Source organism: Bos grunniens, chromosome 3 (genome assembly GCF_055505025.1).
Source record: "Bos grunniens cultivar Pamir isolate PY7600 chromosome 3, Bosgru_T2T1.0, whole genome shotgun sequence".
Lineage (NCBI taxonomy): Eukaryota > Metazoa > Chordata > Mammalia > Artiodactyla > Bovidae > Bos > Bos grunniens.
In genome coordinates, this window is record NC_141167.1 from 67,920,348 (window position 1) to 67,947,497 (window position 27,150).

The 27,150-nt window shown below is 44.9% G+C and overlaps 1 protein-coding gene across 6 annotated transcripts in view; it reads left to right on the plus strand.

The window, feature by feature from the left end:
- The first annotated feature begins 3,005 nt into the window (after positions 1-3,005).
- LRRC8D (leucine rich repeat containing 8 VRAC subunit D) overlaps positions 3,006-27,150 on the plus strand; it is a 131,135-nt gene continuing 106,990 nt past the window's right edge. Inside the window, exon 1 of one of the 6 annotated variants that reach the window (XM_086391082.1) lies at positions 3,006-3,144. The gene's annotated coding sequence lies outside the window, so the exon portion shown is untranslated. Of the gene's footprint in view, positions 3,145-3,395; positions 3,572-3,728; positions 4,010-23,941; positions 24,083-25,927; positions 25,993-27,150 lie in introns of those variants that run through there. The other 5 variants (XM_086391081.1, XM_086391080.1, XM_086391083.1 and 2 more) reach the window with 5 other exon arrangements.

A 27,150-nucleotide genomic window follows, 5' to 3' on the forward strand; every position in this document is an offset into this window, starting at 1 on the left:
ATCATATTTCTTCATTTGCAATCCAAAGTCAAGTCAGTTATCATCCTTTGCTGCCTCCTACTTGTTTGTTTTTCTTGGGGAGTAGGGGAAGCTGACATTTTTGCTTCCTAGATCCTCAGAGTGATCCTCATTATTTGTCATTGGTACAGCTCTTAGCAATTTTATCTTTTTTTATTATTATTTTCTTATTAACAGAGTAATAGGTACTCAACATAAAAACAATTCAAGCATACAGAAACTTGTAACAGAAAGCAACGACCCTAATAATCTCACATCCAGAGATAACCACTGTTAACTGCTTGTTATATATGCTTCCAGATTTGCCCTAAGTGAAATCGCTCAGTCATGTCCAACTCTTTGCGACTCCACGGACTGTAGCCTATCAGGCTCCTCCATCCATGGGATTTTCCAGGCGAGAGTGCTGGAGTGGATTGCCATTTCCTTCTCCAGGGCATCTTCCCAACCCAGGAATTGAAGCCGGGTCTCCAGCATTGCAGGCAGACACTTTACTGTCTGAGCCACCAGGGAAGCCCAGATTTGGCCTAAGCATACGTTTAATAACATGTCTATTTTTGATAAAATATGCTTATAAATGGTATCATACTATTCATATTGTTCTGCAACTTGCTTTTTTCATGTATAGATTTTGGACATTCTTTCATTTTAGTACAAATAGGTCTCTAATTTTTATAAAACAGGTTAAATTTGCTTAACCAGTCCCCTACTGGGATTTTGTTATTAAACCTACGCACCCTTCTATGTTTCCTGTCATAAACAATACTGCAATAAATATACCTGTACATACAGCTTTCTACATGCTTGTAAATGCTTCTGCAATACATGATTTTTGCACACATATGACCAAAGTAGAAATTGCTAGAGGTGAAACTGTCTGGTCAAAAAAATCCTTCACATATTAATTTCATCCAAAATTGCTAAATTGTCCTCCAAATGGATTTACTCAATTAACACTCACATTTATGAGAATACATGCCTGTTTCTCTACATTTGCTTTTTGAGTACTACTTTTTTCCTTTCTCAATTTATCCCATTCTTGAAATCAGAGTTCTCAAGTTTAAAATCATACTTTAAAACTCAGGGAAGATCAAAATGTGGAACAGTGTTTTTACAAACAGCAAAACATTCCAAATTAATCATAGTAGTGAGTAGTGTTTTCCATCAAAATATCACACCACTAGATGTTAACAGTTTTAAAACAGCACCAACCTCCCAGATCAGCGAATCTGGTACTGTAATTAGATCACGGGATACACAGCTCCTGCCTACACACCTCCTTCTTGGCTCAGTGTGTGGACAGGAGAGGCTACTGGCACCAAGAACAGGACAGGGAAAGAGAGAGCAAGAGGTGAGAAGGGCTCAAAATCTAGTGTCATATTGCAAGTAGTCTAGGCCTGTTCCTTGAGTGTGTGCTGGAGCTCTGTTCATACTCAACCTCAGGGCTGCTCTTCTTTACTTCCAGGGTCAGGGGAATAAGTGTTCATTCTCTGAAGGTCAGTTCTACTCCCTTGTCTCTGAAGTCTTTCCTGAAACCCTAAAAACGAATCTCTACTTTCTCACTGTATCTGAACTCCCACCTTCCTGAGTACCTATAACATTTTTGCAGCATGCTTATGAAGAACGTTTAAATGCTTAGGAAATGTTGATTGAACATTCACTGACATGGAGACATCTTGGTAGAAGAGATGAGATTTCCCATTTTTCATGGGGCTCAGCCGGTAAAGAATCTGCCTGCAATGCGGGAGACACAGGTGTGATCCCTGGGTCAGGAAGATCCCCCGGAGAAGGAAATGGCAATCCACTCCAGTATTCTTGCCTGTAGAAGCCCATAGACAGAGGAGCCTGGTGGGCTACACTCCATTGTGTTGCGCAGAATCAAACACAACTGAGCACACAGACTCATTACCCATTGTTCATGGAAACAGGTAGATTCAGATAAAAGGAGATATTGTGATACTGGGCTGGAACCATCTGCCATGTTAAAAACCAACACTTCCAAACATCTCTCGTGACGTTATTTCTTGATTTCTGCTTCTCCCCACCCATGAAAAAGACTTCAAATACACTTTGATCTTACAACAAAAACAAGAGGGAGAACTATCAGGTTGGGAAACACGGTTTAGTGGAGGACAAACTTTCATCTGCCTGCTTCAGACACAAGACATCTTTGGCAAAAAAGAATGGGGTGGGGGGAATCGGGGAGAGCAGACTCAGATAAAAACAGTAAGTGACTCTCTCTTGCATCTTTAATAGCAGAGACAGAACAAATTAGGCAGGGAAGCTATTCGCGCCAAGATAAAGTTGTGTGTGCCCTATATCCCAGGTAAGTACGGTTGGAAGCCGCTGAAATGACTTTTCGGCAAATTTCCCCCTACCATTTCAAGGCATACCCCAGCCCCACTCCCGTCTTACTATCAAAGTTCCCAGTTGACAGGATAGCCCCAGGAAGGGTGAAGGTTCCTGAGATGGACTCTCGCCCGCCTGGCGACACTGGCCGCCGGGCATCGTGCCCGGCCCAGGTGGGCATTTCACTGATGAGCAGCTGTGGGGACGGCGAGCTCCCGCAGCCGCCCCGACCCCGCCGGGTGCACCTGCGCGCGGTGCCGCCGCCTCCCGCCGCCAGTGCCCGACCCCGGGCCTCCGAACTCACCACCCCTCCCCTCCGGTCAGCCCGCACGGCGGCGGAAGCGCCCCGACCCCCGGCAGGCACCGGAGAGCCGCGGGGGAAGAGAGCTCGCCATCACATGGAGGCCCGGGCCCGCCCCCATTGGCTGCGGCCGAGCCAGTGGCGGCGCTCGCCGGCTGCGGTTGGTCCCGAAGCTGCAGCGCCTGCACGGGCCCGGAGTCCATGTTACGCTTTGTCTAATTCCCCCCGTTACAGAGTCATGTGCTGCTGCTCCCGTCGCCGCCGCTGCCGCCGCCCGTGGTGCCCCGGCTCCTCCGCCGCGCTTCGAAGTGGCAGCCGCGGGCGGGGCCGCGGGAGCAGGGTGCAGGGCGCCGCGCGCCTCCGCCGCCCCGGCGCGTCCGGGAGCAGCAGTAGCCGCACGCCGCAGGTGATGCCGCCACCTCTCGCCTCCGCCTAAGCCAGGGCTAGGCGGCCAAAGCTGCCCGGGCTGCCCCCGCAAGGTTGGTGCGCGCCTCTCCCGGGCAGGGGCCGGGGACTGTGCCGGTGGAGCCGCGCCGCAGCCGACACGCGCCACCCCGGCGCCGGCGACCTGCCCCGCGGCGCCGCGGCCCGAGCGGAGGCTGTGGCTGGGACCTCGCGGGCTGGGGGACGCGGGCGGCAAGCGGGCCGGGCCGAGCGCTAGCTTCGTCCCCGAAGATCGTTCCGCTTTCGGCAATTTGAGCGGCGGGCGCCGGGGCCGCGGAGTGGGCCCCGTGAGACGACCGTGCCGGCCTGCGACCGCCTCTCTCCGGCTCCCCGCCACGCGCGCTCCCTTCTCTCGCCTCCCTCCGCCCCATCGGAAGGGCGGGGAGACCCGGTTACGGCTCCGCTGATTCTTCCCGGAGGTGGGTGTTCGGTGTCTGGCCTCGTTGGCCCGCTGCCCAGAAGGTGAGCCCTTCAACTTCTCCAGAAACGCCTCTCCTCCCGCCTCCTTCCCGCGCGGGGTGGGCTGGGCTGGGAAGTGAGGGCGCGCCCCGCCCCCAGCGCGAGGGGGAGGGAGCCGGGGGCCCGCAGGTGCACCCAGCCCGCCGCGGGCCATCTCCGGGTTGGGTACCGGTATAATCCGCTTCTAGCTTGTTTGGAAGCGTGGGCACTTGGGAGCCGGACTTCTGCGCGAATCCCTTCCAGGGGCTTGGAAAGGAGGAGGATTGGGGGTGGCTGCTCAGAGAATCACACCTCCGCTGACTGGAGGGTTCATAGGGGCCTTCCTGTTTCTCTCCCCCTTTATTTGGGGGTATCCCTCACGGATAAAGAGATGAGTTTTTTTAGTTTCTTAAAAAGCCAGCTGCAGTAAAGAAGAACTGCCCCAGGTCGAGGGGAGGAGAGGTAGGTCCCTGCTGGAGAGGTGGGATGTGCGGCCCCACTTGGATACGCAGTTGGGGTGTCTGTGTCAGAAGGTGGGGAGGTGGGGTTTCAGGAAAGAAAAAGTGCAAAGGTGAGAATGTGGAGTACTCAGGAGGTGGGCAGAAGGAGGGCGAATAGGTACTGGGGAGTCCTAGCCGACCATGGGGCCCAACTTGAGCCCCTTGAACTCATGTATCACTTCTTCTGTTTCGCAGATTTCCTCCTTTCCTTCTCCTTGACTTAGGAAAAAAAATATTTCTTGTTGGGCAAAGAAAGGTTTGAGGACATATTTTGAAAGAGATTCAGGAGTAAAGAGAGAGCTGACTTCTGGCAACTTTTCTTTAGCAGCTTTGCTAATAAAATTCTAGTCCGGCTGTGTTTATTGAGCACCTATTACGTGTTCTGTGCTGGAGGTCGGAAGAGTCTGGGCAGCCAGGGAATTCCCGTCTGCAGTTCTAGGGAGGGCTGTTTACCGCATAAACAACCAAAGGGCGCTTCCAAGTGCCAAGAATGACCGTGATTCAGACCTTCCCCTCCTGGGTTCTGGGGCCTCTTCATGGTACAGACCTGTGGGAAGAACTCTCACCATACCCAATAAATGGCGTCTTCAGGAAGCATTTATTTTTACATCTCGTTAATACTGACCAGACACCTCCCATCAGCTAGCACAGGGTGAGAATCCTCTCTTTTCCTGTCTTCTACACCCACTGACTAAAACCCTGTTAGAATACAAGAAGGAGATAGGAAGGATCCGGAGATAAAAATCAGGTAGAATAAGGTGCTGACAAAGTCTTTGGTCTCTGTCGGTTAGTAAGGGAGCTGCCCATGAAATGATTAGGTAATCCATGGAGCTGGGAAAAAAGCAATCCAAAATCTTGAATTGGCATGGTTTATTTATATATTTGAACATTTTATCTTAGATTTGTCTCATTTCTATTGAGGGCGTCTGAGTGTGTACTTTGTTGATGAAAACCTAACACATTAGAGAGGAAGATGTCCTTACATGACCCAGTCCCCCATTCTCTTAATGATCCTGTGGAGCAGTGTATGATGCAACAGTTAGAGTATTGAGCCATATTCGTATCTTTCTCTTTCAGCCAAGGTTTACAGAATTTTAAAAACTTGGTCAAAACTTGACCTTTTCCCCCTAGTTTTTACATTGTTCAGAACTTTTTTTTGATTTTTAAAAAGTTTGCTGTGTTTAATGTCCCAATAGTACAATTATTTTGATAGCTGTATTTTGGAAGTCAGACTTGATTCAGTCTCAGTACTGTAGGTATTAAATTGGCACTACCTGTGAAAACATGAAAGTTTTGTCAAACCCGTGTGCTCCTGATCACATATGTTCTTGAAATGGCAGTTGGTAAGGGATTTCACCTGTTTTTCATGTATCATTGAAGCTGATATTGACATTTTGAAAAGTCCAGCCAATATTTATTGAGTACCAGCAGGAAGCAGAGAACCTGAGTGGGTGTTGGGGTGCCTTAGTCAAGAAGGAGAGGATTCTTGTACTAATAGAAAGCAAGTAAGACAGTCCATGTGAGACCACCACCAGAAGCAAGGGATTGCATTTGTTTAGGAGGCCGAGGAATACGGGATGGAAAGAGTATTTGGAGCCAGCTGGGAGTGTTTGTGCATTGTGGAAGAGGGAGGGCACATGTGTTAGGGGAAGCTTTGAGGTGTGTCATGGGTCAAAAATAGGTTTGCCTGGCTGGGACAGAGAACATGTCTGATGAAGGGAGGTAGAGAGGATGTAGTTCATGGAAGACTTGAACCACAAGTCAGTGGTGTTAATTATTTGCTTCAAGAAGTGTGGTTCTCAACAGGGGGGTTACTTTGCCTCCCAGCAGACATTTGGGATATCCGGACACGGTTGTAGTTTTGCTTGTCCTAGCTAGGAGGCAGGCATTACTGACACCTAGTGAGCAGAGACCCTGAATCTTGCTAAACATCCTGCAGTGTGCAGGATGTTCCCCACTACAAAGAACAGTCCCGTCCAAAATGTCAGTAGTGCCAAAGTTGAGACACTCTGCCTAGATAGGGAAGGTAGAAGCCACTGTGAAGTTACATCTGAGAACAGGCCTCGGAGGAGGTGGTTTTGAAAAGTGAGGAAGGATCGTGAGTTGGGAAGCCAATCGAGGGGACTTCTGCAACACTCAGGCCTGAAGGGATTAGAATCTGGGCAAATTCTAATCAGAGAAAAAGGCATTTTTGAGAGATCCTGGCAGATGGGGAAGTCACAGAATTAGACTAGGCATTTTAGAGAAGTCTTGGTCTAACTTCTTTAGTAAACTCGTACTTGTAAGGCAGCATCTGTTTAAACACCGCCAGATACAGGGACCTCTCTACTTACAAAGACATGCCATCCTACCTTTGGACTGTGTGTATGATCATTAGCTGATGACTGCCTCCCTGAAACTTTGTTCTGTTGATTCCATTCCTCTGGAACGACCTACCTCCTCAGACAGTCCTGCAAAGGCGCAAACACAGAATAACGTTTCCTTCTTGCCACTCCAGCCGATTAACTTTTCTCAAAGCAAAATAGTCCTAATTCTTTTCACAGTTCTACATGGGACATGGTTTCTGCCTCCTGAGTTTGTCAGCATCTTTTATGGAGAGTTATGGTGACTGAATTGGAGAAGGAAATGGCAACCCACTCCAGTGTTCTTGCCCAGAGAATCCCAGGGACTGCGGAGCCTGGTGGGCTGCCGTCTATGGGGTCGCACAGAGTCGGACACGACTGAAGCGATTTAGCAGCAGCATGGTGACTGAAATTGAATACGGTAGTGGAGACCTGACCTGGTCTGCAAAGAGTACAGTAGGACAGCTGTTTCCTGAGATCAAGGCACAAACATCTACTTTTTGCAGCTTAAGCTTACAAAACGCCCCAGCACAGACTCATGTTTAGGGTCTGGACAGTCAGAACTCCCAGGTATTTGTCATATTAGCTGTTGCATCCTGTGTTCATTGTGCAAGTGTGTGTGTGTGTGTGTGTGTGAAGCTGAGTGGGTGTTTTTTGTTTTGTCCTTCTTCAGTACTGTCCTATTTATTTTGGTCCAGTCTTCAAGTCTTTTGAGATTTCAAAATCTTAATTCTGCTTTCTAATCATATGAGAGAGGAGTGGAGGATGACTCTGCCAAAAGCTTTGTAGTCACTTAATATTAATACTTCATGAAATGCAGTACTTTGGCGCTGCTTGTCCTATCTGAAAGCTGGGAGTTCTGGGTGATGGAGGGGAATTCCAGGGGTTGATGAACCCCGAGCTTAGGGCATCTGAGAAATTTGTATTTGTGGCCAAGCTACAGTGAGTTCAGTTGTTGCTAATGTTTGCACCTGAAGTGCCCTTTTGATATTATTTGAGTCTGTTGCAAGCTTCTGAAATCCGTACTCCATCCTCTGGGGTCTTTGTAATTCTATTTAGACATCTGGAAGAGAATTGCCAATGTTCTGTGCAAATCTGAAGCTTGCCAAATCAGAGTTGCTTTTGAAATTTGTGAAGAAGTAAATAGGGTAATAACTGGTATTGGCAGAAACCATGTATGAGGTTTGTTCCCACTCAAGCTTTTTTTTTTTCTTCTTCTTTTTTTTTTTTTTGCTAGAATGCCTGAAATACTTAATTAGTGACAGATTTACTTTTGGGGAAGGAGAGAGAGGTGGGGTCTTAGAGACAGGCCTTTCTGCTAGAACTGAGCTTTAGTATGTCATTGGTGTAGTGTCACACTTACCAGATTTCACATATCTTCAACGAGAAGACATTAGGAAATCGCCATTCTTGGATGTCTTTTGAAGCAGACAGGACAGAAATCCTAGGTAACTTAATGCCAGGTTATCCAAATGTTCTAGATCTGCCCAGCACACTAGATTTAAATAAATTACTTGATTTAAATAAATTACTTGATTCAGGTGGTCACCATCCAGTAGTGTTGAGAGTGCTAGAACAAGATTCCAGATCTCATAGCCAACACATGTAACCTCTTTGGTTAGGAACGTCCATTGCGCCCAGTCCACCTGCAGACTGCCCAGGTGGTGCAGTCTGCTCGCTCTCACTTCTGTGCGTGGCCCACATGGGGAACCTGTCTGTATTCTCTGGAGATGAAACTGTTTCTATAAGAACTAGTGTTTTGTGAATTTAAGAGATTTCTTGAGTGGGGACATATTTGAAAATCCTTAGAAATTGTCCTTTTACACTTTCAAAGGCTGTATCAAAGTTGAAGTCACCTTGGAATTAAGTGTGCAGTGTATCATTTTTGTGTAGAAGGAGAGAATTTTTAATAGATGGGAATGATCAGTGCTTGAATGTGGTAGAAGAGGAAATTGAGGCCTCAGGAGGTGATGTGATTAGTGGCAGGTTACACACACAGTCATGGAGCAGGCATTAGAATCGACCTGCATGAAAGACCACAGATACAGGCTAAGGATAAAGATTACTCTGCTTGGAGGTGAGTAAACAGTGGGGTCCCTTAGGACTTATTTACATAATTGATCCAAAAGAAGGAATACACAGTGGAGTTTCTAGGTTTACAGATGACAGTGCGCTCTTCTGAATTATGAAATAGCTAACCAACGGGGATTTATTCCAGGGAAACTGCACCAGGATATGTTAGTCATCAGAAGATTTGCAGGTGTGTTTCTTTGTGGGCAAATATGAGGTCAGGTATTAAGGGGGGAATTACAGAGTTGTCATAAGATGGTTTTTGGTGGGAAGATCCAGGAAAGGGCTTCAAAAATATTTTTACAGTGTTTTCCCAACTTGTTGCAGATTAAAAAGGATGCGAAATGCTAAGCTTCATCAAAAAGATTTTGGCAACAAAACAGAAAACATAGTCATAATTGAATTTCTACTGTGCTTTGTTCAAAGCATGGGCATCTGATTTTAGGTGAGACACCAGAGCTGGAATGACCAATGTAATATACCTAGAAATAGTAGACAGTCCTGCCAGAATGTAAGCTCCATGAGGACAGAGCCTTGCCCATCTGTTTTTCTGATAAAAATATAGTTTCTAGTATCTGGAAAGAAGACAGAGGACAGCCAGGAGGAGATGATTCTGACGCCCATGAAACCGCTAGGAGAGGGACAGAGGAAACTTGGATTGTTCCCCCTCGTCCCATGTACTATTTCAGTCGGCAGCTTCCTTGTCTCCCTGCTCTGGTGCTGTCAGTGTGGTGAAGGCAGAGATGTATCTGTCTTGTGCGCCACTGATTTCCTGGTGCCCCCCCCCCCACCTCCACAGCAGGCCCTGCGTTGATATTTGATACCTGAAGGAGTACATGAAGAGGTGCATTCCTTAAAGCCTTATAAGACATAAATTCAGGAAAGAATGTAAAAAGCTTTGCTTAGTCCTGGCTGGCATCAGAATCAGTCTGGGAAGTGTTTTAAAGTTACATGAGCCCAGACCTTTCCCTACATCTTTTGGGTCAGAGTCTCTGGGAGTGAAGTTTCAATTGCATAACCTGGCATTAAGTTACCTAGGATTTCTGTCCTGTCTGCTTCAAGAGACATCCAAGAATGGTGATTTCCTAATGTCTTCTTGTTGAAGATATGTGAAATCTGGTAAGTGTGACACTATACCAATGACATACTCCAAATCACTCCAAAGTGATTCTGGTGTGTAGCCAAGACTGAGAGCCAGCGTCTTGCATAGTTGTACAGAAAGGGTGGGTATTGACACCTTAGAGAAGCTTTGAAATATTAGTGGCTGACAAGCACACACTTGGTAGTTAAGTTAAACAAGGAGCTTTAAGGATACATTTGTGTCCTTCGAAGATGATGACCAAGACAGCAGATGGTCCACTGTGCGGCCCTTAGTGCTGCATGAGATAGTACATCCTGGACTGGATGGTGTGAGGGGACCATCCTGTGGTCCATTCTGAATGCATAGTGACAGTTACACCAGCCTGTGGAAAAATAAGAATAGAGACAATGCAGCAGGCTTTTCAGTTTTAATTTTAGTGCTAAGTTTATTTAGTTGAAAGGATTTTTTAAAAAATCTTAGTTGGGATATCTTGCTTACTTTGATAGGTTATGAAAGACTGGTGATGATTTGTCTTTGGTATTATTTCTTCTAAAATCTGGCAATTTTATGACAGTCTTCTTTTGAAATTTTACTAGTCTGTGATATCAAAAGTCTGGGAATTACTGCCTTCCTGAGATGTTTGAGATGTCCGTTTCCTCCTCTTAACACCTGCTATTGGGAAAAGAGCACACATATTGATGTTCAGTTCTATCGTAAACATTTCTTAAAAAGCTTTTTTACTTTCCTTCTCTGCTTGCTGGTAATAGTTAGGAACTTTGCCAGAAAAGACTTCACTTCCACAGCAACCCATAAATCCCATTGCTAAATCTCAGCATCAACAGATCACCAAGACTGCAGTGAAGTCTACAAATCTGGGAGGAGGAAGGAGAAGTGTAAGACAGCCCTCCCCTCAAGGGTGTCAGCCTCCAGGAAGCTGCCTCTGCCGAGCTCACTCAACGGAGACCAGACACATTCATGCTCTTCACATTGGGTGTGAAGTACCATCAGTCACATTCTCTTTACAGGTTGTTCCCAATCCAGTTCTAAGAAATGTTTAAATACTCAAATTCTTTCGAAAATGACCCCTGTGATTCTTGTAATAATACCCTACTTCATAAGCTTTTAAGATCAGTTTATTATCATCTATAACTAGTTTTTTAAACTTAGGTCAAGAGTTTATGGAATACTCCTAGGTAATAACAACCATCATTTATTAGGCATTTACTGATAATTCCAAACCCATGCCCTGGAATTTACATGCATTCTCATTTAATCTGCAAAACAGTCCTGAGTGGAAGATGGACTTGTTTCCACTTTAGGGATGAGGTAACTGAAGCGTGAGAGGTTATGTGATTTTCCCAAAAAAAAAAAAAAAAAAAAAATCACAAGAAGTGGGGCAAGTGGAATTTGAAACTAGTCTTTATTTCAAAGCTCATTCTCTTACGTACAGCGTTCCTCTCATTTCTCTTAGGTTTGTTTTTCTTCATTTTATAATAATGTTTCTGTTAAAAAAGAGAATCTGATTTTGAGTCGTAAAGAGACCTTCCTGCTCCTTGTTTATGGACCGTATCTGAAGCACGGGCACACAGCTGAGAAGAGGGGAGCTGTGAGCTACCCTGCTCTGCAGGCCAGAGCTCTCATCAACACAGTGGTTTTAGAAATACCAGCCTGTCAGTAAAATGACTTGAATGAAAGTTGATCCTGGAATTGAGAGGGTAATTTAAAATCACTTGTTTTGGTGCTTTCTCTAGCCCTGTTCTCTTTTATCATCAATATTGGTAATAGAATGCCACTTGTAATAGCACACCAGTGCCCTCCCCCTAATTAGATCTGACTCTACAGGACTATTGTACATAAACGTAGAAGGATGTAGCTACTGTTTGGAAGGTGTGTTGTGCAAAGGTTTGCTGAATAAATGCTATCACAAGTATATGCAATTAAAGACAATCATACCCATATCCTCTGAGTTAATAATGAATCAATAAATACCCATATATTTATGTGATATATATATAGTCTGTTTCATTCATAGATTTATTATGTTCAAGTATAGTCATTTCAGTGGAGTGAATTCACTCTGAGTTTCTACTTTAATGGTTTTATTTTTCATATTAATGTTTAGCTAATAATAAAGTACGAATTGTAAAATGGTCTGCAGTGTTACACAGCTTACACAACAAATCCTCTTCCTACATGCACACACCACACATACAGCCTTTCTCTTTAACTTAGTGCTTATCAAGTATTTCTTTACTATGGGACATTTTCCTTTTTACTTAGTTGTAAGTTCTTTTCCTTATGAATTATACCTGGAAAATTCTGTACCAAGGAGAAACTTTATAATTCCCCCTGTAAGTTCTGCGCTAACCAGAGAGAGAGTTGGAGTTGGATATTAGCTATGGTCTTAGGCATATACCAAACACTGCCTGAAGTGGGCCTCACGTGAGGTGACTTAGGCACTTGGTATTCACCTCAGGGTAGAGTGATGGGGATGGGGGAGTGGGGGCAGGCCTGGACTGAACCAGAAAATGCAGGTCCTGTAAAGGGGGTCCTGTTCAGCCAGTCTATTCAGCAGCCAACTGTTGCCATATGGGAATGTGGGCCAGTCTTGACAGATCTTCACTGGAAGCCATAAATCTGGATTACTTAAAAATCTCCTGATTTTGAAAGATTGGCTAAGCTCAACATTTGAAAAAGAACTTCCTGCAGACCCAATAAAATAGCTTTGTGGGTTGGATAGAGCCTGTGATCTTAGGCCTTTAGAGATAGATAGCTCTGTAGTGGCCAGGTAAATGGAAGCAGAGGATTCAACAAAAAGCATAATACACTTTTAAAAAGTTGAAACAAATGAAAACTTGATGTCATTGTTTTGTGTAACCCCCTGCCCCTGCCTTCCCCCGCCCCCACATACACACAGAAAGCAGAACAAAGCAAACCAAAATCCCCATACTTGTCAATGTAATAATTTCTGCTCTTTAAATTTGATTTATTATATCCAGAGTAGATGTATTTGATGGGGTTTTCCTTCTAAGGAGTAATGATTGAGGGAGAAATATGTAGAGTACGGGAGCAAAGCAGGTAGAAGATACAGCTGTGGGAGGCAAGTGGCCCTAGAAATACCGAACACAGAGTAAGAGCCGCTGGAGGTGAAGAAAGATCATCTATCCCAGAAGAGAAGAGGAAGATTTCTTTGTATCTTAGAATTGATTTGGGGGGTAATAGGAGAGAAATGAGAAAGAGGAGTCCTTACCTGAGAAGGGAAAATTGTGATCTGATACACATTTAGAAGCAGTGCAGAACCTCTGTGGGTAGACGGGGGCTATTGTCTTGCCATCCCTCGTGTGCACGTCAACTCGTGGCTTCTGCAGAAGGAGAATTGGAGTGTAAATGAAAGGAGAATATCGAGTGAGGAAAGGAAGGGGGATAGAACAGCTGGCATCATAAAGTAAACCAGGAAAATTGAAAATGTTTCCGTTGTACAAACCAAGACTCTTCCCTGCCCCTCTCCAGAGCACAGCATTGTTTTGAGGGGTTATGCATGATGGCCTCCAGCTCCGAGATGGCTCTGGACACCAGCTTGCTTTGCTCATGGGGAGTTGGTGTGCTTGGCACCACTTGACACTGCCCTCACAACCCTTCCGTGTGAAGTTGGTGGCAGCGGGGGCCACATCTGCTCCACCAGGCACGCTGCTTGGAGACCATTGTGGGCTGTGTTTTAGCCTTTCTTTCCCTGAGCAAGACACAACCCCAGACCAGTGCTGTGACCCTTCCTTCTAGTGCTGCTGTCTTTAAGTTTTATCTGCTCTTTTGGGGAAAAATCCTTCCATTGTTTAATCTGTTGTATATACGCCCTCTCTGAAAGAGAAGAGAGGTGATTTTTAGCAGAGCTCTGTGTCTAGCTGAGTCTAGACTTTTAGCCTGAAAGGGGATTTTTAAAATCATTTTTTCCCTCAGTCATCCCAGGGATAGCCCATTGTTCCTGGAATTCCAACATTTTATGGGGAAGATAATCTTTTGATTCATCAGGTTTTATCCCAGTCCTTAGGATTGTCATCCCAACGTGATCTGGACCATGTCTTTCTCAACTAGTATAACTTTAAATTTTTAACACTTAGGTTGCTTTCAGATATAAAGTGAATTTAAAAATTTTCCCCTTCGTTAGTTAGCTTAATGCTATAAGTGTCTTGTTTTTTTCCTCAGTGTGGAAGCCTGTTTGTAGTGTTGAGAAAAATGGGTGCAGATTTACTTGCACCGTTGCTGGGAAGAAGGAAAATTCTTTAGATTCCACTGTTTGTTCTTCCAGGGACTCTAGTCCACAGATGGAAATCCTGGAGGATCCTGTCAGGAAGTGAAACTTGTGAATAAATCTTTGTGCTGTTTTAGGGCATTATGGATTAACAACTTGTCTAAGAAATCTTCTTTAACCTTCTAAAACACACTTAAAAAAAGAACTCAATCATGGAGACTAATCTATTCTGGAAATAATAATAGGAAGCACTTGCTTGTACTTACACGTGCCTGGCACTGTTGGAGCACTTTATGTGTTTTTAGCTCACGTACTGCTCACAACAGCCCATTTTGTAGCAGAGGATGGCAAGGCCCAGTTCCCCGTCTGGCTGCACTTTCCCATCTCTGGGAGCAGCCAAGGGACTCAAGACCTCAGAGCTGGAGGTGGCAGAGCTGTGATTGGAACCCAGGCATTCATGGTCTGAGGACTGTATTACAGCCTCTTGTACTCTTCTCGTGGGCTTCCCTGGTAGCTCAGCTGGTAAAGAATCTGCCTGCAATGCAGGAGACCCTGGTTTGATCCCTGGCTCGGGAAGATCTGCTGGAGAAGGGATAGGCTACCCACTCCAGTATTCTTGGGCTTCCCTGGTGGCTCAGATGGTAAAGAATCCGCCTGCAATGTGGGAGACCTGGGTTCAATCCCTGAGTGGGGAAGATCCTCTGGAGAAGGGAAAGGCTACCCACTCCAGTACTCTTCTCTCGTCAAGGATCTCAAATAAGTCTTAGAATCTTCTTTTGCTTTCCCCCTCACTTCACCTTTATCAAGATCAGGGTTTGATTAAAACAAAAGGAAAAAAAATTATACTCCTTCCCTAACACTTCATCCCCAAACCAAATGAGCAAACAGCATGGTCAGTAGATATTTTCCATCTCGGCATAGAAACTAAAGGGTCTTCCTGGAGTCCTGTCCTGAGACACCGGATTGATCCCTCTAAAGGCTGCAGGTGGGGCCTCCTTGCTGTGACAGTCCTCATTCTTTGCACCAGAATTGTTTTTAAGAGGACAAAAACGACCTTACCTTTACAACTTAGGGATTGGGTGAGCTTCTGAGAATGTTTTAAAAATTGTTTTCACACTTCATAAAGGACAGTGGGAAGGGCCAAGGGTTTGGAGCTTAGAGGACTTGAGTATTGGTCCTGTCACTTCCCTACTGACTGGACTTCTTGGGACTTGGGTTTCATCCCCTGTAATTGGTGGAGAGGTTGATAACAGCAACAGGATTGATTGTGTGGGATAAGCTGCATACTACACGTGATGATGTTTTACCGACAACAGTGGCCATGTGTATTGGGCATTTGGGAACCAGCGTGTTCTTTGTGAGTCTTGGAGTCTCTCTCATGGGTGGGTGGTGATGAGCTGGATGCCTGGGAGTTATTGGGAAGGTTGGCGTTGATCTGAGCTTCTCTCCTTTCCTGTTCCCTCCTTACCTGTGTTCCAGAGTGACGATAATGTGGGTGTCAACTCAGTTTCTGGCCCAAACTCCTTTTCCTTGGTTTTCCCCCCTCCTACTTTGGGCTCGCCTCCAGTTTGCCTACAAAGTGCTGTTTGTTGTGAGGGTGAAGCAGGCATTTCTCTGGGCAGCGACACTGTGGCTGCAGGCAGTTACTGTAGTTCAAAGCAGAAAGCCAAGCTGGAGTAGGAGGGACAGACAGGGCTTGTTCGTTAGAATTTTGTACATTGATTTTTGAAGGAAAGAAAGGGGATTAAGAGATGACTTCTCAATAGAAATGTTATGAAATGCCCTTCATAACAAAATTGGGCAAGGAGAAAGGGCTTTAAGAAATTTTAAGAAATCACTGTTTATCACTTTGAAAGCAAATGCTTTTTATTTATTTATTTTTGAGTGGAAGCACATGCTTTTGGAGCTCTTCTGTGATGTGTCTGTGATGTATTCTAGTAGGGAGGGAAACAAAAGTTGATAGAGAATACTAACAGCTATCATCTTGGCACATTTTATGTGGTCTGCATTGGGCTGAACACATTTCTTGTTTTATGCTCAAATTAGTCGTGAAGGTAGGGCTCCTTCTTTGTGGCTCCCATTTCAAAGATCATAAGATTGAGACTTATAGTGTTTAAATAACCTACCAGCGGTTACAGTGCTTGTGAGTAACTGAGAAAGTAAGCTTTGAAGCTGTCTGACTCTCATCCATGGTATGAGAAGTGAGTGAGCTCCGTGGCCTGCTCTCGGGGGGAGACCAGTCCACAAGCACTTCAGTGTCATTCAGTGCAGCATGCGGTATAGGCTGTCATTTGTGCACGAGCTCACTTTTTGGACATTTGCTCAGAGGAAGGGGAGACTGATTTTGGCTGGAAAGATCAGAAAAGTTTTCACAGAGAAAAATAGCTTGAGCAGCCCGGACTTGAATGATGAGAAAGATGGTGACTGGTAGGGAAAGAGTGGGTAAGCTGAGGGAACATTAGGGCAGTGAGTGCCAAAGATGTAAAAGAAGCATGTGATGTGTTTGGGGAATGGTGCAGTGACAGAGTGAGGGATGTGGGAGCCAAGGAGGGCAGAAAAGTAGTTTGGGACACATCACAGAGGGCCTCAAGTGTCCTGCTAAGGAATTTGGACTTCATTCCGTTGCCTTTGAAGGTTATTCCATTAAAGCTTCTTGAGAAAGGAAATCATTTAGTCTCTATCGTGGCTGGTTCTGGTGGCAGAGTCTAGAAGGGAGTAGAATGTCTGCAGCAAAAGTTCCCCAACCAGACTACAACATAGGGTCGCCTGGGAGTTTCTTAAATGTATAGATAATGGGAACATCCCATGCTACTGGCAATCCCTCCTGCCCTAGACATAGTATTTAAAAGCCTGCAGATGATTCTGAGTGCAGTCAGATAAGGGACCTCTAGCCTTTAGCTCGGAGAAGGCAATGGTACCCCACTCCAGTACTCTTGCCTGGAAAATCCCATGGACAGAGGAGCCTGGTAGGCTGCAGTCCGTGGGGTCACTAAGAGTCGGACACGACTGAGCGACTTCACTTTCATTTTTCACTTTCATGCACTGGAGAAGGAAATGGCAACCCACTCCAGTGTTCTTGCCTGGAGAATCCCAGAGATGGGGGAGCTTGATGGGCTGCCGTCTATGGGGTCGCACAGAGTCAGACACGACTGAAGCGACTTAGCAGCAGCAGCAGCCTTTAGCTATTCTGAGGCCAATTGTGAGTTTGTCATCATATCATCACGTGTCATCAATCTCATTTTTAAACCTTAGGAGGGGGCCAGTAATCAAACCTTGGAGAATATCTGTTTAGGTTTTATCACTTGCTTGTTATTCTGTATATATATTAAATAATCTCAGAATGTCATCATTTTCACATAAATTTCCCACCCATATTGAGAATGCACTATGTATGGCTTTAATCTTCATGCCTTTGTGTTAAGTCCCCTACCCCACCCCTTTCTTTAATTTCAAATGAAATGGATCATGTAGCATTTCCTTGGTGACTGTCCCTTCATCGACAGTCTCTCATGAGTTATGGGGTCCACTGTGTGGGGCATGGTTTCTACAGAGCTAATAGTTTAGTTCTTCAGTCTCTTAGGAGTTGAATGAAATGATGCTCACTTGTGCATTTCCTGGGACCTAGCGTGAATTAGGCCTTTTTTTTTCCCCCCAAATGTCTTGGACCTCTCCTACTTCCGTTTCTTGATTTCTAAATCTACCAGGAAGGCAAACAGTTCTACCAAGGGAAAAGCAATTTCTCAACATTAAAAAAATTAGAAATAATAATTTATGCTTAAAAAAATAATGTTAGTCCAAGTTTTTTGCTCTCTTCCCTCTTCCTTCTCCGCTGTTCTTTATCCTGCCGTGTGTTTGCAAACCATTCTCATGACCTTCTGCCGGAGCGGCATATTTGTAGCAGGGCCAGATTATACATACACTACTGACTTTTTCATCTGACCTCTAAATTCAGCCTCTGAGCCCCTTCATTTCTTTGAGTTTTGCTAACAAAGTCTTCTCGTTGAAAGGAATATCATTTCCCATGGAACCTTACTGATGGTCCATGCAATAATAGGATCATGCTTTTTGAAATTCAGATGGAAGGTCCTAAAATCTTAAACATATCCAGTTTACTGTTGCTTACTTTACTTAGTTCAGTCTTGGCATTTCAGGTCCAGAGGCAGTTACTACCCAATGGGCACTCTCAGCCCCTCCCTGAAAATTAAAGGGAGCACAAAAATAAAACCAAACTTCTTGTTTTTCTTCACCTCTCTGTTAATTTAACTGAGTCAGTTGGCTTGCCCTCATTTGCCCTTTTCACAGCTCCCAAATTAATGGTATGTGCAAATTTGATTATAACAGGGTGGACAATTCCTAAGTTACTTTTGACTACAAACTGAATACTGTTCCTTGTGGTTCTTTTCTTCATCACACTGGTATATATAACCGGTGTTTTTCTTTCCAGCCTGCTTAACTCCTGTGTGGATCTGGTAGCCACTTAAGTTTCAGTTGATTTGGAGATCCTGATTGTATGGGACACTGTATCAAATGCTTCATCAAGATCAAAGCAGGGGGAGTGCACTGCATTCCCTCCCCGTGCTCATTCAGTTGTGTTGGAGGCAGGCAATCCTGGAGCCTTAAAATCCAGGATTCTGGTCAGGGTAAGGAAGCAGCCCTTCTTCCCAACTTTACTGTTCTGCAAATATCTTTTCCTTTCTTTCCATGATTCATTTATTCAGCAACATGTAGCAGGTGCTATATCCCTGACCCTGCCTAACCAGTGGTTACATTCTTGCTGCAGGAAAGGAAACCTCTGAGCCTTTCACTTCTCTTCTTCTGCCTTATCATGGGAGTATTCCCCATGAACTTTAAGGCTGGAGAAGGCAAGTCCAAGCCAATTGTGTCTCCTTGGTTGTAAAATGTGTTGGTTAAAGGTAGATTCTCTGGCTGGCTAGGCTGCCCATGGTCTGGTATTTGCTAGGTAGTATTACTTTAGGCAAATTATTTAATAGCTCTCTGTCTGTTTCCTGGTTTGTAATATGGAGGTAATGGTAGTTCTTGCCTCAAAGTGTTGTCAGGAATAATTGAGTCAGTACGTGTAAAGTGGTTGGAATTTGTTTAGCTAGGTTTAGTTTAAAACTTGATGAATAATCTTTCAAAAGTTTATAATAACATTCTGGATTTTCCAGGCACTTTGTTTCTCTTTCCTGCTGTTGGCCTTAGTCACGCCACTACAGGCAAAGGAAGGGAAATGAAGATGAAACTGTCCAACTTTGCCACCTTGTAAGGCTCCATTTTAATAGATAGTTGAGAATTGATATATCAGTAGACAGTGATGTGTGTGACTTCTTCCCTATCAGCTCACCTAGTGCTAGTTCCCAATGTGTAATTGTGCAGATATTTAGGTATTTTTAAAATCCTTTTAAGAACGTTATTGTCTTAGTAATAAGTACTATATTCATTTGACCTGTTAAGACAAATTATTTTAAGTTGTTGGATTCTTTAATACATTATTTTTAAAGGATGCCCAAAGAGAATTTTTTAAATATTTTTTTAATAAGGAGGCAGAGATACCCACTACAAAAGATGAATAGACAAAACATGCCTTCCAAAGAAAAATATCTTACAGGACACTGTTTAGTCTACACAATACACATCATGATCAACAGTCAGTAAATAACTCAAGGCTGTTCATGCTCACAGTCTGTGCCAGGAGCAGTTTAAATACTTTAACTTATGTACAAGTATTTGCATCTAAGCTAAGCCTTCATGGTTCCTTGCTAATCTTTCATATTTATACTCACTAAATCACAGTACATCAGTCATTGTGACCCACTTTACATATATATTTGCATTCTAAGTTGGAAAAAATGTATGAAGATTTTGTCCATTACAATTTGACCAGTGGATCTTTTTTATTATTTTATTAAACACTTGTCAGCTGCAACCTAAGATCAGATTAAACCTGATTTATATTGACATATTGCTAAAAATCAGTTGCCCGTTGCAGAATACATTTATAGTTTACACTTTCAAAAAACTTGGCAAGGGGATGAAGTCACAGGATGTAGTTGAGAGAGAACATTCCACGTTGTGTTTTAAAAGTGAGAGTCTTCTGAGGAAAGGATGTGTAGCACAGAATAATAAATCCACAGCCAAAATGCACCTACTCATGTCTCCTCAAGAGGAAGAACAGACCCAGGGTGAATTTTGGCTCCATTACCTACTGCTTTGAGAAAATGACTTAACATCTATGAGCTCTGCTGCTTCTAACGCGGTGGTAATGAGTCCTCCCTGCAAAGGCAGTTCTGAGAATCCAGTGAGGCAGTGCACCTGTGGGTCCTATGTAAATAGTACTAATTCTGCTCAAAATGTGTGTGTGTTGAAGTACACATACCAGCTCAGGCCTGTAGCCATCCTGGCCTGTGTTTCTGACTTGCAGCTGGGTCTCCCAAGTCAGGCTGCAGGTGTTCTAGGTAATGCTTTCCTTCTCAGCTTCCTTAAAGCCAGGGAACTCTGTGCCCAAAAGGGAGCCTAAACCATCTTGCAGGCAGACTTTTTTTTTTTTTTTTGCTGCATGTTTGCCATGGGAAATGATACTCTGGCTCCTTGAAAATGGCTAATAACCCTCTGTGGGTAAATGCCAATCAAGCCAGCCAGTTGGCTCTGAAGACGTCTTTCTTCAAAACCAAGGTCCTGGTCTTGCAGAGGCTGGGAAGTGAGTGTGAGTGCCAAAAAACTCCTTCCCAGAAGAGCCTGTTGCATGTGCTACCCTGGAAGTGGAGACAGAGACAGGGATGCTACTGTGAAGGCTGCTGGTACAGGCGGGCAATCTCTTAGGTAACCAGATGGCTTGTCATGTTTCTTTTTTTGTTTGCAGAAAATCCTGTAATAATGGCCAGGAATCCTCACACAGAGAAATCGCATAGCAGACATTTTTAATTGTCAAAGTAAGGACTTCCTCTTTGAAGATGAAGAAAGATAAGGAACATCATTTTTGGATATGAGTTTATCATCTCCGCCTCCACACCCGTTAGTCCTGAGGAAAGCGGTCTCTTGTCACTTAATTTGGAGCTTCAAAAATGGCTTTCACACCCTTGCTGTATTCATCCATGGATTGTGGTACTTAGGGAGTGGAGACTTGAAAAATTAACCTCCAGTATTCTTCCAGAATCAGTTTTATTTTTTGTGGTGTCATTTGTGCCTACCCAGGAGCATTTTTTCCCTCTTTTTATGAGGTTGTTGTTTTAATATTTTTTTCCCTACTTAACAGTGGCAAGCAAGAAACAATTTCCATGAAATACAGAAGGAGCAGGAGAATAGCTGAGCCATGGGAATGTGCGATATGATGCTTAGGCCTTGTGATGGTTAGGATACATATATGTGGGGAACAGATGCAATCTTAGGAGTCTTGCATTATCCAGACTATGAACTTTGGGATCCATACAGCTTGACTTGAGCATGTTTCCTTTGCTTTGTCTCAAGAATTTAATTTTTCTTTAGAGGTTTTTCCTTCAAGGCTCTTAGATTAATAAATAATAGCAATGAAGGCAGGGATACCAAAAAGTATTTCAAAATAGAATTGTATCCAAAACATAGTAATTATCATTTTTTATTTTTTTAATGAGAGAGAATTGAGAGAAATTTGAGTTAACTGCTCTCTGTCCCCCTTCTCTCCCAGCGGGTACTTTGTGGGAAAGAAATATCAGGGCTTTTGGACAAAACATTAAGTTTGTGAAAAGAAATGAAAAGTGGACAGGTCAGGAAAAACAAGGGACTTCAAGAAGGAAAATGACAGCAGCAGAGGCAGAGCTGGACCCTAAAAGGATGCTAAGAGCCCTCAGGAGGTTTTTTAGTATTAGCCCTCATGACACTGTGCGGACCTGAAGGATGGGAAGGCATCTGCTTCTGCTCAACCCCTCCTGGCACACTTGAACTGCCCTTGGCCTTGACTTACCCACTCTGGAGTTCCCAGAGGCTGTGCTGCTGAGTAAGGTGGCAGGGAAGGGCAAATGAGACACAGTTCACAGAAGACAAGACAAGAGCACTCACTTTCTCCCTCACTCTCCCCCTCAAATGTCTGGGGTCTCACTGTTGCCACGATTCTTAATCTCCTTTTAATACATACTCTTTCTTGGCTTGTCAAGAGGCTAATAGCAGCATGCTATTGACAGGTGAGTGTGAACTAAGTGCTAAAACAGAAGGAAATGAAAAGAGAGAATTTCAAATTTCATCAAGAGTGGAGTTCATGCGTGTTTTGTTCATTTTGTGTGGGTGTGGTTTTTGTTTGTGTGTTTGTTTGCCTTCGTCTTAAAAGAGCCCAGTTAGAGTAAAAGAATTCAGGGAACAAATATTAGTCAGCAGATTAGGTTCTGAACTGAGCAGACTTTGTACCTTGGCATATAAGTGGCTGTCCCATAACCTTCTGAACTTTTGCCAGTGAATGGTTCTGAAAAGGCTGACAGAGCCAGTGGTAGATAATGGTAAAGAGCACAGTGTCCTTTGCTTGAGTCATCAAGGTACATATAATTCAGGTGGGTAAGGAGCCCAGCTAGTGTGATGGAGTGATAGTACGGACTTGCAGGCTCAGTGGGAGACAAAGGGATGGATCATGGATAGTCACTGGGCTTGATTTTTCCCTGAGAATTCATGATTGTTTTGAGAATTAGAGTGTAGAGGAAGTGGCGCAGACTTTATACTTAGAAAAGACCTCTCCACTTGACTACTTTTTAGCTAAGACATCGGGATAGATACTTAACTTTTCTGACCCAGTTTCCTCAATTGGGAATGTGAGAATAGGACTTTTGCAGATCTATTGGGAAATATTAAGATTTAAGGGAGTTTAAAATGAGATGCTAACACTGAGCAGGAGCTTAATGTCCATCAGTTTCTTTCTACTTCAGTCAAAATTGAACTTTTCATGTAGAATAATCATTCATTATATACTATTCTCCATGTTGAGTTTTGAAGCGAGAATAACTTTTATTTAAGCCATCACCTTGATGATAAAAGAAGCTGTTGATCAGAGACAGTGCTTTAAGTGCCTGGCAACCTGATGGATTCTTGGGCAAGGGCAAGCACGGTAGGGATGAAATTGTTCTCACTTGCAAGCCCAGAAGCTGGGCACTGAACGCTCCTAGAGCGGGCACACTCTGCTTATGGCAGATTCTTAAACAATTTGTTAGCAGGACCCTGAGGTCTGAGTGAACTCCGGGAGTTTGTGATGGACAGGGAGGCCTGGCCTGCTAGATTTGTGGGGTTGCAAAGAGTCGCACACGACTGAGCCACTGAACTGAACTGAACTGAACTGAGGTTCACCTAAGTTGGAGGGTAACAAAATGGACATAAACCCAGAATTTGGGAACTGCTTAGTGATTTGTACACCCAGAGAAATACTTGTTTTTTGGAAGAATGCACTATATGCATTCTTCACTATATGCTGATCTTTCATGTGGAATTGGTATACATAAATATTAGGGCACTGTGCAGCTAAGGGTCTCAGTAGAGAGGGAGCCTAGGAAGACAGAATACTTTTTTTTTTTCCTTCTTTTTCTGGCAGTTCGTGTCTGCTGCGGGCACGTTCTCCCGTTTGAGTCAGCCAGGCGCAAGACAAGTCTTTTCCCATCCTGAAGCTCTTTAGGCTGCTGAGCTGGAATAGATATACGGGGATGTGACTCTTAAACTTTAAAATCCAGCTTCCTCTCCCCTGGTAAGGATTGTCGGTCTTTATACCGTCCCCTCGTCAGATTTCCACCCCCCACTCCCACCCCCGCCCCGGGGGCGGGAAGGAGAGGAGTGGAAAGGAGGAACCCCTAGGCAGGCAGGCAGGCAGGCAGGCGGACGGCGTGGAGTTGACTTAGGTAGCGCGGGGAGGAGAACCCAGGCGGGGACTGGAAACGGAAGGGCTGCCAGCGCGCCGCGGGCGAGGCGGCCGGCAGGGGGAGGCCGGGCCGCGGGGCGGCCACCTCGCGGGCCGCCGGGGTGGCGGGTCGCCCGCCGAGGAGAGTGCTGGGGGCCGCCGACCGTGCGAGGCGGGCGGCGGCGGTTATGCAACCCGCAGCCCCCTCGGCCGCCCTCCCTGCCGGTCTGCCTCCCTCCCTGCCTCCGCTCGGCCAGCGCTCGGATCTCTCCCGTTCTTTCTCTCCCCTGTGTGTTTCAGACAGGAAGTGCACGGCCGTCTGTAACGTGCTGCCGGGTCCCAGGATGGAGGAGTGAAGCCCCCGCCGCATCGCGCCGGTCCCAGCTCGCGGAGCCCGCCAGCAGCCAGTCCCCGGAGAGGAGAGCGCCCTGAGGGTGCAGGGTGGCCGCCTGGTCCAGGTGCGAGGCCGGGTCGTGAGCCCGCGGGCTGGGCGCTGGGCTGTCACTCAGCCGATCTGCAGCTCCGTGCTGCAGCCTCACTCGCGTGCATTTTCTACATTGTGCGCCCCTGGCTGCTTGCTTTTTCGGAGGGTCTCTCCAAACTCTGTGGCTGTGCTGCCTGCGGGGTGCAATGGACACAGGCGCAAACGCGCGCGGCAGCACGCGGAGCCCGGGGACCTACCCTGCTTCCTCACCCACTCACTCTAGGCGGGAGCTTTCCAGGCAGGACTGACTGTGCTTGGGAGGCTTCCTGAGTCCTCAGCTGCCCTCTCCACCCTTGCCTGTCTTCCTCCTGCCGCCTGAAGCAGCGGCTCTTTGTTCTTCACTTTGTTCCCTGGGCCGGGAGTTATTAACAGTATTGTGAGTGGGTGGGGTGGGGACCTAGGGGAGAAAGAGGATGAGTTGAGGGTGATGTGTGAGGTGGAGAGGGAAGCAAGAGTCCTGGTGTCCAGACTCAGAAATCCTACTTCTTCAGCCAGTGGAACAGAGGAGTCCAGGCTCTTTGCTTTCCATTCTGGGAGAGCCAGACTGTCAGGACCTAAGGGAATTGGTGATGCACACACACACACCGGAAAGGTAGTGACCAGGAATGAGGGGCAGCTAGTTGTGAGATGTTTAGTCTGGTGTCTGGTTTGTTAACTCCAGTCGTGGTTTCTTAGCCAGGCTCCCTTACTGACACAGAGGTACTTTTAAAGGTAGGAGCCTGACATCTTTATTCATTAAATGCCATTTTTCATCAGAGTAAAACTGAGAATGAGTTTTCTCAAATTCACTAGGTAATTACAATTCACATGCTTGTCTTGCTCCGTCTCAGAAGTGCAGAGGTGAAGAACAAAATGCTAGAGCAAAAGTTGGTTTTCTGCACAGACTTTCTGCTTCTTCATTTCTCTGGCAGCTCCTCTCTCCAGGGACTAAATCAGATGGACTTCTCCCCACCTCCCCTCCCCCGGTGAAAGCCCAGCCTTGTTTTCCTGCCTTTATTTATCTGTCTGGTTGAATTCCAGCCTTGCAGAGGGACACCAGGGGAGGTGTGATGGTTGAGGAGAGTCAGTTTGGTAGGAAGATTGTAGCCTCAAGTTAAATGTTTGAATGATGTTAAGCCAGTGACATCGTCTTTTACTTTCTTTTGGAAGAAGGGATCCAAGCAAATGACTGGAGGGAGAAAAAGGAAATTCCGCAAAGAGGGGTCTCTTTTTGTAGCAGGGAGGGAAAATGCACAATCGCAGTACTGTGTACACTTAGCCCCTTCATCATATTGGGCACTTGAGCTTCCTCGGAAAGCAAAGCCTAAATTCATGATGTTCTATGTTCATCATACCCGCCCCCCCTCCATGCTGAATTTTTTATAGTAAAACATATTTATTACATAATTGATTTTGCTTTGAAAGGAAAATCTTTGGTAGTTTCTCAGCCTGGTAAATTTGTACTTTCCCCTCCCTTCCCCTTTGTTTTTCTTTTTAGCAGCATTGAGGTAATTTGAATTATAAGATCCCATTATTCCAATAATCCTTCAGAACTTTAATCTCTTAAAATGCAGCTGCTTTGAGCATTGTGATATTATCAGTAATTGGTATAACTATGTGAGCATTAAGTAACCAAGATACACTATGAGCACTGAGCAATTAATTTTATCTTTTTTTAGATAGATGTAGACTTCTTAAATTTGATTTTCATATGTCTGTGTTTGTGCCTCTTCTTGCCAAATGCGTCATGAGATTAAAAGTGAAAACAAGTCATTAAGAGAGACTCTTGAAAGGAAAGACCTGTTCAACCATTTGTCTCTATTTTTTATACCCAGGTATACTCTTGGCCCTCTGGTTCATTAATTTACTTGAGGACTTTCCTCAGCATCTGTCATTCTGTTTCAGGTAAAATAGAACAGCCTTTGTGACCTCTCAAACTTATCCCCTACTTAGGAACAGGATTTATTCCCACTCTAGTGGAATTTAATAATAACTAAATAATAACCCAGGAATAATAATATGTGGCCTTTAGATCCTCATTTTCTGTTTGTTGTTGTTTAGTCAATAAGTCGTGTCCGATTCTTATGACCCTATGGACTCCTCTGTCCATGGGATTTCCCAGGCAAGAATACTGGAGTGGGTTGCCATTTCCTTCTCCAGAGGATCTTCCTGACCCAGGAATCAAACCCAGGTGTCTTGCATTAGCAGGTGGATTCTTTACTGCTGAGTCACCAGGGAATCCCCCTATTTTCTGTTTGCTGCTGCTGCTAAGTCACTTCAGTCGTGTCCGACTCTGTGTGACCCTGTAGACGGCAGCCCACCAGGCTCCCCCGTCCCTGGGATTCTCCAGGCAAGAACACTGGAGTGGGTTGCCATTTCCTTCTCCAATGCATGAAAGTGAAAAGTGAAAGTGAAGTCACTCAGTCATGTCCGACTCTTAGCGACCCCATGGACTGTGGCCTACCAGGCTCCTCTGTCCATGGGATTTTCCAGGCAAGAGTACTGGAGTGGGGTGCCTTTGCCTTCTCCGTATTTTCTGTTTACAGAGAGCATTTTTCTCCATTTCATTTGTAATGTATTTTTTCTTCTGACAGTCTGAAACAGGATTCATTTATTCCATTTGATGGAGAGAAGAAACTGAGGCTGATAAAATGTGACTTGTCAATGGTCATAGTAGTAAATGGACATGCTGGGACTTGAACAGGGGTCTTAACGATTTATAACGCTCGGCTCCCTTGAAATCTGGAAAGTTGCTGCCTAAGGCAGAGATGGCAGTGATGATTCAGATGATCTTTCACCTTTCTAAAGGAGAGCTGATAAACACTGACTTGAGATTAACTTTACCTAAATCTTTAGGTCTTTTCCCATTGCTCTCTACCCAGAGTTTAAGGGGTTTTATTGTTTTGTTTTTTTCCATCTTTTACATTTACACTTCCTCTGTGTTGGTGACTAGATTTAGCTGTGTTTGTATCATTGTGACTTGCTTTCTGCTGCCAAAATTCTAATGGCAGGTTTTAATTTACAGATATCTTGTCAGGTCCTAGTTTGAAAGGTCAGATTAGC